General features: G+C 38.7%; 1 protein-coding gene across 2 annotated transcripts in view; it reads left to right on the top strand.

Moving 5' to 3' along the window:
* Window positions 1-1,235: 1,235 nt before the first annotated feature.
* Window positions 1,236-16,513, top strand: part of LOC127528454 (uncharacterized) — a 107,723-nt gene continuing 92,445 nt past the window's right edge. For both annotated transcript variants that reach the window (XR_007935349.1, XM_051929329.1), the window contains exons 1-2: window positions 1,236-1,271; window positions 8,131-8,255. The gene's annotated coding sequence lies outside the window, so the exon portion shown is untranslated. The remainder of the gene's footprint in view (window positions 1,272-8,130; window positions 8,256-16,513) is intronic.

Consider the following 16,513-nt stretch of genomic DNA (forward strand, 5'->3'; position numbering starts at 1 on the left):
TAGAGTTCAGCTTTAACGTTGATTCCGCAGAGCACAAGCAGCTTGTAGAGTAGAAGTAACAAGCCAAAGCTCCACCGACAAGCAGACTGCGGAGCTGCCTGAACCTCCGCCCTTGTAAATGTTCCGTAAACATGATTGCAACTGTATGGAGAACACACAAAGGGATAATAATGGGATTAAACCTGCCTTTCTTTTGCCCCCCAAAAGAGGATTTGGCAGTGATTGACAGAAAGAAAAAAAGAAATCTAACAGATAACTGATTGAATTAGACCGATACTGCTCTGTGATCCTGTGTGCTTACTTTAATGTAGAGGAGTACACAAGAGACAGAGAGTATTATTAATTTTATTGATACTGTGACAATACAGTGAAGGAAATCGGTGTCTACTCTGCCATATACTTCATCATCCAGATGCCTGCCTGGAATGAGGGAGATTAAGAAAATAAATGACTGGTCTTGCTGTGAGCAAATCCAATTTGTTTTCCTCCAAATCTGCCAACTAAGAAATATATTTTCTATAAAAGGGAAATTCAAATTGCATTTAAATAGATTTAAACCAGTTATCATTATCTGATTTGGATAAAGAATAGATCAGTGAGATATTGTAAAGTAACTCAACGTGCATGAGAAAAGAGAAAAATGCTATTATAAAACTCAGGTTTAATGCCTAAGGCTATTTGTTTGCATCAAGCTCTGTGTGAGACACATCTCTGAGACTAAAAAATGCTTGTTAGAGAAGGTGAAAGATTGAGTGCAGCAACTAATTAGTGCATTAAAAAAGCACTGTTAACCTTAATGCTATGAATGTAGTAGCAAATGAAAAATCAAATCATGCGAATAACATATAATGTCAAAAGCAAGTTTTGTAATCAGTAAGTAAGATGAATATTATATAGGCCGACAACACACAAAACGATAAAGAATAATTTGCTACAAATATATGTTCCATATATTTGTACTGTTGTACCTTTAAAGCATCTGCAGCTCAGCTTAGGCGTCTGAGTAGCAGCATATTGCAGAAAATCATTTCAGTTATTTTAACATACCTCAACTACTGTACTTTCACCACCAGAGGGCATCTTGGTGTTCAAATGTCTTTAACATGTGGGAAAGCAAAATTATATAAATAGTGAAAGGTCACGGTTCTCTCAGACTCTGACCCTCTGTTGCTCCATTGCAATGTGTTTCTTAATATTTAAAGAGGTGCCTGAGTAAAATTGTATTTTTAGTTATTGAGCACTCAGGATTTCTACCAATCAGAAAGCAGAAGGTATTTCTTCTTGGTTGTTAAGCCTTACTGTTTTTATTTCATAATTTACATTTCTTCTTAGACATTGTATGAATTAGTTATTTACTGTGCTGTATCCTGACTTTTGCCCGAATTACCTTGATCTTAACTTACTTATCAAATGTTTCACAACTTAGAGCCATACACAATTTTAGGGTGGGTAATAAGACCTGAGAGGTGGTAGCTAACTGTTATAGATATCTCAAATCAAAATTCATGTCATTTTCTTTAACATCTTGAACATCTTACTTTTTGGATGCATTGATAGCCACATTTGTTGTGTAATGGTAAGCCTTAATAAATTAAATTCTTTGTAATGTAAAATCTCTCAGAGGTTCTCATTGAAGCTTGCATCAGAAATAATAATAATAATAATACAGTCATTTACCTTTATATGTTACATGCATCAGATTGCTTAACAGCAGCTTTTACTTCAGATTATAGCTGATATGACCAAGTACATCATTCTAGGGAACGTACAACATCTACAGCATAATGACATGGCAGTAATTCAGTTGGTTATGGGTTTTTATGAGAATGCTTTTTAGGTTAAAGCTTCAGTCTTGCCTTTTGATATTTTTACTTGTTCACTTGATGAACCCTTACTTGGGTCAAATGCTTGTAAGAAGAAATGGTTGTGGATATGGTCCATTTAAATATTCTTCAGGAGAATGAAGCCATTTAAATGTGAGCACCACAATATGTGACATTTGCCACAATTTTTAGGCGTAGCCTTCATTTACATCATTTGAATAAAGTCAAAGAAGGTTGTGTGAATTCACACTGCTCTTATTACTTTCTTGTGTAACTCGGTCATACAGTTCTTAACAGTACAACACCCTGAGACTTGCTATGCCAAAAGGTGCATAGGTGTCATGTTTAAGCCAAGGTTCCTCCCCTATCTTTTTATGTAAAATTTTCAATATTGTTCATTGGTTATGATTGTCTCCAGTAACATTGTTCTGGCCATTTATTATTTGTGGAATTATGTATTTTTTGTTAATTTTTTTGTTTTTATGTGAGTAATTATGTTCTTTGTGGTTTGTGGGTGGATCCCAGGGAGGCAGGGCCGCCCTAACCGCACCACTAAGAAACTGCCCCAAGCCTATCAAAATAGGTTGGGAAAGTGAGTTCTGTAGGTTGCACTTGTTGAAGATTTCAATATAAGAGGGCATAGAAATGATCTTCATATTTAAACTTTGCTGGAAGATTGCTGGGACCATCAAAAAAAAGTATAGTTCGCTTTGAATGGATGGGTTACTCATGCAGTAAGTATGTCATTTCACTTTGTAACTTGCTTAATCCACATGCCAGGCAGGAACATTGCAGGGCAAACACCCCCCCCCCCCCCAACACACACACACACACACACACACACAAGACACATGCCACTTCACCTAACTTGAATGTCTTTGGATAGTGCAAGGAAACCCACGCTGACCTGGGGAGAACATTTAGACTCCACACATGGAGGACCTGGGACACAAACCCTGGTTTCCTTACTGTGAGGCAGCATGCTCTACCATTGTGCCACTGTGCTGACCTACAGCAAAATATGGGTTTAATGAATAATAAAATAAGTCAGACTGTAGCTTTGGCAACCCCTCCTTGGATATTTCCAATGTCAAGAGTTGATTTTAGTTTGCATGATTAATGAGTATTAAACCTGATCAGTTTAATCGTTGTAAGTATTTCTGCTTTTCATTTGGGTTTCTGCTTTTTTTTTTTTTGGTGATATGTCTGCTGTTCTTGGTTTACTGCTTTTGGATTGTGGATTGGATTTGATTACATCAGACTGCCTTTAAAGCAACTTCTTTTTTACTCTTTTTGGGTATTTTTGTTACTCTTGCCAATTTTGCCTCCTGTTAATAAAAACATTTTATAATCAGTTTTGCTTTGGAATTATTTTACAGCCAGTGTTTTTTTTTTTTTTTGTTTTTCTCCCTGGTTAAATATTTCTGATATTCTTGATATGTTTTAGAACATTTCTAATTATGTTATCAATTCTCTTTGGGACGAAGCCTCCCAGTTTTCTAGGATCTGGCTGTTAGGATTCTGGCCTGTTTTTTTGTATTTTTGAAGGCCTCACCCATTTTACTGACATCAATGGCAATGAGAGTTAATAACCAGTAACCATTCAATTGAAAATAAAGTATACCATGCTCAAAACAGATAAGTGCAGTGGTGGCTTCAAGGAAAGAGGGAAACTGAATGTTTTGGACCATATGGACAACAAGCCCATTCAGCTTTGGATCCAACATATTGTCACTTTGATGTTTGTTGCGGAAAAAGAAAAATGATGGGCCAGGGCTGTGGCTGAGTTCAGTATACCTGGTAAGCATCGATATGCTTCACGTTGACAGGCTGCCAAATGAAAGGACATTATTTTCATAGCACAATTACAGATTTGGTACTGTGATAAGAGAATTGTGTAACCAGTTTTCCCATGCAAATCTTACTCTTAGAATATGACTGATGACTTGCTGATCAATCTTCATCCTGGAAGGGTTCCTCTTGAAGAATCGTCACTGATCTTCATCCCTCCCCCTTGAGGAATCACCAGCGATCTTCACTGCTTACTTGAATAATTGGAGAATCGCAGACATGGGTCATAGCAGAGCAATGATGTTTCCTTTAGCTGCCTGCAGCAAGCCAAAGAATTACACAAACCATTTGACACCCTGTTGCATTGTGTACTGTTGTGATTCACGACTCTGCGTGACCCAAAATCAGACAACAAGCAACCCATAGTTTTAGAACCTATGCTGCAAGGTATGAGCTGTGAGGAAGATTAAAGGAATTGGAGATTAAGATGTGACATGATTGCTGTGTTTAAAATTATGAAAGGAATTAGTACAGTGAATCCTGCATTACTTTAATTTGAGTTCTTTAACAAGAACAGAAAGACACAGATAAAAATTTCATACAAACTTTTTTTTGTTTTCACCCAGAGAATCTTAGACATGTTGAATGAGTTAATAATTAGAGTGGTGGATAGTAGTATTTTGGGATACTTTAAAACTCAATTTGATGATATTTTGGAAAACTTGGGTGATCAAGATTGATGAGCTATATTGAGTTGAATGGCTTGTTCTGATCAAAAGTGTAATCATGTTATTAATGAATATTGGATTTTCAGCCCACTCTCAGAATTTATTTATTTGCTCCCAGATGGTAAATCAGGAAGACTATATACAAATTAATCACACTGTGTTAACTACTATCCTCAGTGTAAAGGAAAAGTCAATGTCTCTTGGAAAAGAGAGAGTGTTAATCAAAAATATGGAGAAAGGTGTTGACTCCAGCAAAGTTTACTTCTTTAAGCAAAATTGCAAAAAGAAATTGATAAAAAAGATTTTGACATTGTAGAAACATTTTCTTGGTCTTTATCACTACATTTCAATATTTTTTTTTTTGTGTTCCTCACTGTAACATACAGTAGCCTAATATTCTAAAGTATATAAAGCTTATGGTCAACCTAAAATGCCTAATTATCACCCTAATTAATTGTGTTCATTATCCATCCTCGGATCTCAATGGTTAAACATATCTTATGATTTCACCACTGTTTTCTTCTAAAAGCATTGCCATTTTTATTACTGTGGATACATTTTCTGAAGCAGTTCATTCCATGTCCTTACTTTCTGACAAATTAATTGTAAGCAGTTCTTCAGTTTGCCTCATTAATTTCTGGAATGTCTTGTTCCAGGTCCAGTTCTAACACACATTTGTTATTTGTTTTCCTTCTTGAATTTCATAGGCATACCATAGAGGTCACTCAGGTACTTTTTCAATTTTTGAATCTCTTCAATTTTAAAATTGGAGCAACTTAAATTTTGTTAGTATATCGTGTACTATATATATATATATATATATATATATATATATATATTTTGAGATATGGCTGGCTATTTATCCCGGCCAATACCCCCAGGCCGCCAGATGAAGCCCTCCTTGCAGCATGGAGCTACCCTGAATGCCAGCAGGGAATTATGGACAGTGGACTTTTAATGCACAGCCCTGCTGGATACCACGGGGGCCACCAGGAGTCGCTGCAGGGAGGCCCAGGAATTGTTATTTGCACCATAACCTGGAAGTGCGTCTTAATCACAGCGACACAAGGAATGACGTGCTTCGGGGGTGAATAAAAAGGATTTTTATCTGACCCGGAAGTGTCCCATGTCACATGGACAGAGAAGGCGAAACACTTCTGGGTCAAGGACTATAAAAGGATTGTGGGAAATCCCAGACGTGGAGCTGAGCTGGGTGGAAAGGTTGCAACGCGTCTGGGAGTGGAGGATTGGTTATTGATTAGTGATTTGTTTATTGTTTGAGTATTGTGGAGAGTAGGGTGCTTTGTGCACGTATTTATAATAATAAATATTAATTTTGGACTTTTATCTGGTGTCTGACGTCTGGTCTGAGGGTTTAAGGGGTCACGGGGACCCTTAAACTGTCACAATATATATATATATATTGTAAGGTTTCTAAACTCTTTTGGGACTAAAACCCAACGGGACAACATTCTGAAGAGCGTCCTGAAGCACGATCGCTGCATTGGAGGAACACAGCTTATCCGTTGCCAGGGCAACCTCAGGCTCCAGTGGCTCATCGCAAAAGCAAATCCAAGCCAACCGCAATTGCACTATAAGTGCTGTTGTCAATGGGTGATGCAAGGAACATTATAAATTCAGGGAACAAGATTACTTGGCCACTAACCTGGCAACGACCCTGCCTGATTGCTGTGCCAGTGTATTGGAGAGTGGTAGATCCTGCTACAATAAATAACCGTGCTGTTCCTGTTTCAAGCTGAATAAAGCTAAAGTACTGAAACTCAGCCACGTGTTTTGGGCCGAAAGACAGGGACTCACACGTCACTATATATATATATATATATATATATATATATATATATATATATATATATATATATATATATATATATATATATATGAGAACAGTTTATGGTCCTGCTGCATCACAAATTCAACACTGTAGGTTGTAATCCTTTGCATCACCGTACTCTGTATGGAGTTTGTACTTTTGCTCCATCCTGTGAGAGTTTCCCTCCAGGTACTCCATTATTACCTTCCTCCCACAATCCCAAAGTCATGCAGGTTAGGTGAATGTGTGTGAGTAAGTGTGGGTTTGTCTATATAAACAGGTCCTGTGATGGGCTGGCATCCTGTGCTTCCTGACTGATTCTGTCGAGGTAGACAGCCCTCAATTAAATTAAGTGGGTTTGATATAATTTAATGAAATCTGAGGGCACTGTTTTGCAGGAAAGCAGTAAAACACTCTCGTTTTGGAATTTCAATCTTTTTGTGTTTTCAAAGATTTAAACGCCCAGTTCTCTTGCTTTCATTATATACTACACATAATTTCCTCATGGTATTAATTTTACAGGTTGAAACCTGAATACAACTAGAGAAAACATCTGAACTAATTTGTAAAATAACTATGCTGTACATCAATGATGGGCCATAATTTTTCTCTTTTTTTTTTGGAGAGAAGGTTTAGTTTTCTACATATAAAATGCAGCTTTAAGTGGCTCAGTGATGGTCTTTGAGTCACTCTTTTGCTTAAACCAGTCATTTCTTATTCTCTCTCACCTTGTTCTTTGTAATACATTTGTGCACATGTTTTGTAGAAAGCAAGCGCTCTACAGATGAATATATACCTAGTGACAACCTTCATCATTTTTCTGTCAATTTTTTTTTTTTTTTTTGTATGTATCACACACACAGATCTGCAGCAGGCTTTGTACTATATATAATGTCAACTGAAGGACAGAAACACCAAATAAACATGGGGTTGATTAAGAAGAATATTATAAATATACAATGTGAGTTAGGGTTTAGAAGAATGATGAATTCTGCAAGAAGCAGAGATACAGATTCAGCCTCACTATTATCAGCCATTATTGCATGGTTCAGCTTTAGACTCTATTTCATCAGAAACATTAGGCAGTCTTTTCAAAGAAAGATGTATCAATCTTTATTGTGAAAAAAATATATATATTGTTAAATAAACAGACAAATGCCACAGAAAAGGTTTGGGGCAGCCACCCATATACTTGAAATCAGGCTGCCAAATAGGCAATTAAATGTAACTTGTTTACAGATTCGAGTCCAAAGCAGAAATGTCTGGATGACACAAAATGACGGTTGTAAGGTTAGGCATAGGATATGAGGTCAAAAGACTGAACCAGTAGTGATGTCATCAACCCACCACCACCATCTCACCCCCAGTTGGAACCAGAAGTGAGGTCATTGGACCCGGAACCAGAAGTGACGTCATTGGGGTCAGGTGGGATTTTCCGTAACTGGTCTGCAGAGGAAAGAATGGTTAGTGCAATCCACCATCCCCTGGTCTGGTTTGGAATTACCCTCATTTGAGCCCTTTAGCAGTCTCCTATGCACACATGTGTGACAATATATACAGTAGACCCCCGCGAAGTCGCGGTTCAGAGTTCACGGCCTCAGTCATTTGCGGATTTTTCCTTAGAACCTAACTAATAATTGTTAGCGGAAACCGCAAATATCCTCTGCAATTTTTATGGCTTTTTTCATGGCAATACTGTACTGCAGAGAGAACTGCGGCTTGGGATGGTGAAAGTAGCCAGTAGAATTTAAAACTGCAACTCCCAGCTGTCCCTGCAGTGGATCTGATTGATCTTCTGCTGAGGGTGCTGGGGCTGTTGAGGTCAAAGGGTGTCAGCGCAGCTTTTAAAAATGAGGCCAGTGACCAAAAGCAAAAAAAAAGTTTTTGTAATTTGTGTTTCAAGTTCCTGTCTGTCTGCCTTCTGTTGGGTTACATGTACTTATTCATTTGGTCCTAGATCGTTTCGTGCATCTGGATTGTCTGCCGTCTGCCTGTGTACATGAGGACTGTAAGTGGATTCATTGCCATCCTGCAAAGAAAGGAGCGCTCCTGATCCCGTCTTTACCATTTCAGGAACTACCGGTAGGACTATCTTTATATTCCCATTCAACGTGCGGATCTCTGGACTATCTATTTTCATCATTACATTTCATCCGTTTCTGTTTTTCATGTACTTTTTCATGATTTACTGTGTGTGTTTTGTTTGTGCTTTGTTGTATTTAATGTGTAATCGCTGTAAGGGGAACAGGGGTGGTATCGTTGTTTTCTTATTTCATTTGTTTTCAGTACATTCTTTATTTGCTGTTTGATTACCGGTTTGCTTTGTTTGGGGTTGTGCTCCCCTATGATGTTTGTCTATTGTTTAATCGATAACTAACTGCATACTGAGCTTGTTTCTCTTCTGAAAGAGACATGTTTGTTTGAAGTGCTTAAATAAAGTTTCTGTCTCTACAATCTGCTGTGTTTCTGTGACCCAAGCGTGACACCCTGCTGCAAGCCACACTAAGACTAGCCTGCCAGCATCAGCGCTTACCTCTGTGTGCTTGCATGCAGCGCAGTTGGCTCAGTGATTTACATCCATGGCGTCAGTTGCCCTTTGTACATATTGTTCCAGTAGTTTTTTTAAATGCTCTTTATAGTTCATTAGCAGTGTGTAAAATGATCAGTGTTGCAGTAATTGTGATGCTCTTTGCATGAAAAAAAGTGTTCCATTAAAATGTCACTTTTTCTTTGTTAATTGTGACGTTTACTTAAAGTGCAGCAAAAAAGTATTTGGTGTCCAGGGATGCATTAACCCCCAAGTATGTGGCAGTTTAAGGGTTAAAACCCCAAGATGCCGCCGAAACGAGCTGCACCGTCTAAGGCTTCTGGCAATGAAAACGTGCTTGCATGAATTACATTACATATAGCGGTAACATCGGTATTTTACATTCTAGCACTGTGGGAGACATAGCAGTACAGTATACAGGTTTACCTTTACATTCTTTATTTTTAGGTAATGTATTAAGCAGAGTTTGAAATTAATTTAAAGTGTTCTGGGGGCATATTTAGGGTTTAAACTATGAAAATAGCCATTTTTTTAACCACATCCAAAATTTGCGATTTTTCACAATTTGCGGGTGCTCTAGGAAAGTAACCCCTGCGAATTTTGGGGGTGTACTGTATATATATATATATATATATATATATATATATATATATATATATATATATATATATATATATATATACAGTATATATATATATATTGTGATAGACGGCTGACTACAGACTCCGGTCGCCACCCCCAGGCCGCCAGGAGGAGCCCTCCGGACAGCATAAACGTGCCCCGAGTTCCAGCAGGGCCTCATGGACTTTGTAGTTTGTATACACAGCCCTGCTGGATACCTTGAGGGCCACCGGGAGTCGCTGTAGGGGGGCTAATGGGCTCTTATGTGCCCTATAACCCGGGAGTGCGTCATCATCATGTGACAGGAAGGAACGACGTGCTCCCGGGCTGAAGAAAAGGACTGTTTACCCTGACCCGGAAGGAATAAGGACTTGTGGGTTTGGACAGGAACCACTTCTGGGTCAGGGGATATAAAAGGACTCTGGGAAGCCCAGTACACTGAGCTGAGCTGGGAGGTAGGAGGGCGAAGTGTCTGGGCGAGGAGGATTAGTTTTGTGGAAGAGTTATTTGTAATTATATGAGTGTGGAGTGGAGGGTGCTTTGTGCACGGTACAAGAAAATAAAAAAGTCTTGGACTTTTATCCAGTGTCTGGAGTGGTGCCTGAGGGTGTTAGAGGTGGCTCCACGCCTCTACTGCTACTATATATATATATATATATATATATATATATATATATACATATATATATATATATATATATATATATATATATACACACACATATATATTTTGTAAATGAGACAAAACAGAGAAGAAAAAAAGGCTTGGTGGGCAGGAAGAGGTGGGTCCTTGGTGGAAGTGAGGTCAGTAGGAGGGTGGGAGGGTGTGGTCTGGCAACAGAAGTGGGTGGAGGCTTAGGTAGATTTTCCTTCTAGTGGTCTGTGAAATTTCATTAGTGCAGTTCATCAACCCCCAACCCTGCATCTTATGCTCAGTTAAGCTCTTAGACTGCCTCCCAAGCATGCGCGTGTGACAATATATATACATACAGTACTGTACATATATACACACTGTATGGGAGTTGGGGTTTGGAGCAGCCCTGCTGGGTTCCATGGGCGCAGTAAGGGGGTGCTGTAGGAATGGCTGAGCCCTTTGTTGCAGCACTACACACCTGGAAGTGCTACCAGAAGAAGATCACCCGACACCTGGAGCACTTCTGCGTGCTCTGTTAAAGGAGCTACTCTGGTAGCCAGAGTCAGCAGGTTGAGGACAAACTTGTCAGGAGGAGTAGAGGTCAAAAGAGAAAAAGAAAAAGAAGAAAAGGGGAAGAAGGAAAGCGTGCTTTGGTGCTGTGTTCTCTTCTTTGGAACTGTGCTGTGCAGGTGGGAAACATGGGAAGGCATTTCCCATGAAGAAAAATAAAAAATGTGTGTGCTGAGCTTGTGTCCTGCGTCTGTATGTGTCGGGTTTGGGTGGCTGGGATGCCCTCTCCAGGCCTTAGTGTTGTCAAAAACATTGAAAGTATCGATGGTATTGATTCCATCATGAATAAAATGGTTTCAAAATGAATTTTTCATGGTATCGATTTTACATACCCCACTTCCAGTATACTCTGACGTTGTGCGGACTGCATCATCTGAGTGTTACGCATGTTGTTATGAAGACAACTACCTCAATGGCATCAGAGCTTTCTCCATTACATTTTATAGACAAAGAGTGCAGCCGCAGCAGCATCTGGAAATACTTTGGCTTTGTGCTGCTGCACAGTACATTACCAATTTAGCCAAACATTTAAAGGACCGGCACGCAACACAGTACAGATTGTTTCAGAGATAGCTGTTATATTTTCAATTAAGGAAATATACGCACGTGTTTGTTGCGTTTAAAGTAAAGATGTGATGTGTGTGTTTTAGTTTGTTAAGTGCTTTCCAGATTAAAACAAAAATCTGCAATTATTATTACCTGCCAGTTGTGTTCAGTTCCTACAATCTTTTAAGATTGTGTAGATTGGCGTTGTAAACATTCAGAGGCGTGCAATTCTTAGAAATCTTTTAGTTTTAACACAATATATAAAAGTGATGAATATGTTCTTATATGTTCCTATCTACTTTATAAGTAGATGAGTAAAAAATAATTTTGTCTAAAATACAGTACTATGTAATCTTATATAAACGTCTACGCATGGTAGTGTGTGTGTCTGTCTGGAAGTGAGAGATGGAGTCAGGGTAAGGGCTCCACCTCCGAGAATATGCAAGCAAGGATAGCACTTCAGTCAAGCGAAACTTCTGAAGAAAGAATCACTTGCTTTTCGTGGCTAATACAGGAGCAAGGCGAGTACATTGGCAAACGGTATCCCTTTTACTTTTCCTCCTACCGCTAATACACAAGTGAGGTGAGCACACCAGCAAAACGAAACCTCCAAAGAAACATTCAATTACCTGACATCTCGACATTTCGTTTTTTTTTTCTGAAGATTTCAATAGTTTCTAGGACCCTTGATTTTTACATCATGGGCTTACACAGCTAGTAATTTATAATGTCTAATAGTTTTGAACGTAATTACAATGGCTATATGTTATTTAATATTCTTTATATTTTGACTGACATAATACTTTTTTTGTAAGATATAGGTAATATTAATTTTCTTAAAATAAACATGTTGCAAATGTAACTAACTATAACTAGTTTCTAAAGTAAATTGTTGGTCCTATTATCAAAAAGAAGAGGAGAAATGTTCTTTACGGTCACATTCACAGCACTCCCTATCAGTTGTATTTGCACAACATAAAAAGTATGACAAAAATCACCAGAGGCCAAGAGATTAAGCAGGGAAGTTGCAGAAGACATATGCAGGGATCAAGTACCCTTAGATAAGTTTGAAAAACCTGGATTTCATCAACTTGTGCAACAACTAAATAACAGATGTCTTCATTCAAGAAATTATTTCATATACACCGAAATCCCTGCACTTAATGAGGAAATAAAGAGTAAAGTAATTAATAGTCTTACACAGAAGCCTCAACATACATGGCAGTAACTCTCCAGCTTATTACACAATCCAGGGACATGCAAAGCTGGTGTTTGTGCTGTGTTGTGCACACAGGAGACAACATGTTGTCATTTACTACTTAAAAATGAAAAATGTTTCTGTTTTAACAATGTGTTTACACAGATTATTATAGAAATGGAACACACATGAAATGCATGTGTTCCAAATAACGATCTATTATTTCCACTCTAAAACTCCAGCACTTCACTAGAGTCTGTGACCCCATTACATGTATGCTGGAGCATATCTCAATGACGTAGTCATTTTTAGTAGTGATTGGCAGTCGCAGTGCTTGACAGACTGGCTGGGTTGAAGCTAACCCTAAGAAGTGTAAACTGGGGTTATCGGAAACACATTATTTGGGGAATGTTATGGGGAACTTTTTGATTAAACCTCAGTTCGACACGGTGGGTAAGGTGCTTTCACATCCACGTCCAGAAACACAGAAACAGGTTCATGCTTTTCTCTGACTCACTGGTTATTACCAGAGGTTCATTCCTAATTTTGCACATAGAGTCACCCCTCTCATGAACCTGAAGAAGGGCAGGACGAACCACAGCATTACACAGAAGTGGTAATTGGTATGTATGTTACCAAACAGATATTGTTGTAATGTTTATTCAAATCAAAGTTCAAATCAAAAGCTACAATCAAAAAATCAAATTGCTGAATATAAATGACAATGAGTTTGTCAGCATTCTTATACTCTTTGTATTGCGTTTCAAGCAATTTTAAATTCTGATAGAACACAGTGTGTTGTCTAGTTGTTTATGTATTTCAGATTTAGATGTAGCAGAAGAATTCCCTCTTCTTTCTTTCTTTCTTTCTTTCTTTCTTTCTTTCTTTCTTTCTTTCTTTCTTTCTTTCTTTCTTTCTTTCTTTCTTTCTCAAAAGAATGTTCAGAGGCTAGAGCTTTGTGAGTGGACTTGGATCTTAAATGGGTGCTTTTAAAAACAACTTAATTTGAGGATAGAAAAACCCATATTCATTACATCAGAAATAAACATCAAGATTTATCAACCAAACACAAGTGAAGGAAGAAAAAAATGAAAAATATAAAGCATTGATGAAGGAAATCCCTATCGTCTCACCAGGTCTGGCAAAACTTACTTTTTACTGAATACCAGAGAGAATGGTTACTTCACTTTCCCAACACCAAATTTCACATTAAAATAATCAGGTTCTTGCTTTAAACAAAACATAGAGGTTGTCTTATGGCCAGGCTTCCAAATTACTACTGGGTCGGGAACTCAGCAAAGATGGAGGGTATCTGTTTAAGACCCACAGAGTCTTTAGGTCAGGAAATGTTGCACCACGAACTCCCTGGAAAGTGCTTGAGGTATTTTGTAAGAGTTCCCTTTAGCAGACAGGGTTTTCAGTTCTTCTCTTCCATTTGTAGCCAACAACAAAGTCAGCCTCCATGATAAACTGCGGCGTTCCATCTGCTTCAATGAGTGATTATTTTGTTGCTGTCTGTAGGTCTGCTGGGCTTCCAATGTCTTCTTGTTCGTTCCTTGCATGCTCTCTCATACTTTCACTGTTTTAGAGAATGTCATGGCACTGCATGTATATACAGAGCACACTGTTCAATGATCATTGCAGGGCAGTTTTACAATTGTCCATGAGGGTTAATGTACCCCCTGGTGGGACATTTCCCTTTCCAGAGCCCTTATCACATTAAAACACATGTTGCAATCCAAAACAATCTTATCTTAATGTTGAATTGGTTTTATACTTCTTTTCAAAAAAGTAACTTCATTTTAAAAGTAATCTGTTGTCAAAAACACAGTATATGTGTGGGTGTTGGGGCTGAGCAGGTGATCTCTCTGAAATTTCATTATTTCTGTCAACCTTATTTTAAGTGGCATTTAGGTCACAGACTTCAGAAATACTAATTGATGTAGTCATATTTGGTCTAAAGTGCTTGATAAAGTTAAAAATAGAAAGTAATGAGCAATGTTTAAGCACATTTCTTTTAAATACCTCTTTGCCTTTAACATTATTAATATTGTACTATCTTTTCAGATGGAATTACATGACATAACTGAACTCTTGAAACAGAATGAGAACAGCCACTGAATAGTTTTAGAAGCTAAGTGCAGTCATCTTTAAGACAATAATGACACTAAGTTGCTCAATTAAGTGACCTCCTTTCAAAAAGTTAGTAAGGACTGTATTTTATCTCACACCCTCATACACCTTTATCGTAAGAGCATCCCTTATCTATGATGGAGCATTCGATCAGAAGAAAATATGAAGCTGGTTTTAAATTAAAAGTCATTGAAGTGGCAAAAGAAATTGGTAACTGCGCTGCTGCAACAAAATTCGATGCGTCTGAGAAACTGGTGCGAGATTGGAGGAAGCAGGAAGATGTAAAAAAAAATAAATAAATTTTGTATTTTTGAACAGGCGTATAAGTCAGGGTCTGATTTTATGATCGATTTTTCGGGTTTTAAGACCCAACTTATACGCAATTATATACGATAAATGAAAAAAATGACTGTTAATTAAGAAGTACAGTGGCCTACAAGATTTTATGAAGACTCTTGCGTAATAGTTGAAAGTTTCCTAAATATAGGTTTCCTAACTTCTTATGGGGTTGATCCCCAAATAAGCAAATAGGTTTCTCATTTTGTTCTTGTGGGCTTGATCCCAAAATAACCAAATGTGACACCCATGATAGGGTGGTGTTCTACCTTTGGTTGCACCTGGATGACACATGCTGATCCCTCTTCCTGTAGCTCCTTTCAGACTACCTCTTCCTTGAAGAAGCAGTCCTAGATGATCTTCCTGCAACTCTTACAGGGCATGTCTTCTAGGCGTTTGTCATCAGATACTGTTCGAGGCATCTGTAGTTTTTTCTATTCGGCCTGGCTTCCTCCTTGTACCTCTTTCTCAAATGTTATGACAGTGTTGATATTGAAACTTTACCAAGATAGGGCCAAAAAAATCCCAAATGACTTGAGTTGGAAAATTATTTGTGATCATACAATATAGTGATATTCCAATTGTGAAGATTTTCCTCTGTTTAGTCATTTGTCTTTAAAGAACCAAATTCCTTGATTAAAATGTCTGAGCTTGCCAGAAATAAGGTTATATATATATTGTGGTGGATTGCCGGCATTTTACTCCGGCCTTCACCCCCAGGCCGCCAGGAGGAGCTCTCCCGACAGCATGATCGTGCCCCGAGTTCCAGCAGGGCCTCATGGACTATGTAGTGTTTATACACAGCCCTGCTGGATACCTTGGGGGCCACCGGGAGTCGCTGTAGGGGGGCTAGCGGGCTCTTATGTGCCCTATAACCCAGGAGTGCGTCATCATCACGTGACAGGAAGGAACGACGTGCTCCCGGGCTGAAGAAAGGACTGTTTACCCTGACCCGGAGGGAATAAGGACTTGTGGGTTTGGCCAGGAACCACTTCCGGGTCAGGGGATATAAAAGGACTGTGGGAAAGCCCAGACGCTGAGCTGAGCTGGGAGGTAGGAGGGCGAAGTGTCTGGGCGAGGAGGATTGGTGTTTGTATTGAGAGAATAGTGATTTATGAGTGTGGAGTGGAGGGTGCTTTGTGCACAGTGTAATTATAAAATAAATAGTGTTTAAACTTTCATCTGGTGTTCAGAGTGGTACATGAGGGTTCAAGAGGTGGACAAAGCCTCAATCTGTGACAATATATATATATATTACATTCATGGTATTCGTAGTCTGAATCGCAATCTGATTGTATGGGTGGTTACCTACCAGGTAACGCTTGTGGTTGGTCAGCAAGTCGGCTAACATCCGCCACGTGCCCTCTTTCAGTTGCGAGAAGCAGATCATAGAATGGTTGAAATAGTTTACTGTCAAATAATGCAAAGAGTATGCGACATGTGTTTCTTCCTAATTCTGGGCTCATCAGGCATACACACTCACTGCACTCCCTTACGGGAATCGAACCTCGGACATTAGCGCTAGAGGCGAAGCCCCTAACGTTGCGCCCCAGCGTGTGGTTCGTTCATTTGACAGCATGTAGATCGGGGTAATTACATTCACGGCATTCGTAGTCTGAATCACAATCTGATTGTATGGGTGGTTACCTACCAGGTAACGCTTATGGTTGGTCAGCATCAGATTCTGATTCAGACTACGAATGCCGTGAATGTAATTACCCCGATCTACATGCTGTCAAATGAACGAACCACAC

The sequence above is a fragment of the Erpetoichthys calabaricus genome, chromosome 6 (assembly GCF_900747795.2).
Source record: "Erpetoichthys calabaricus chromosome 6, fErpCal1.3, whole genome shotgun sequence".
NCBI classification, from domain to species: Eukaryota; Metazoa; Chordata; class Cladistia; order Polypteriformes; family Polypteridae; genus Erpetoichthys; species Erpetoichthys calabaricus.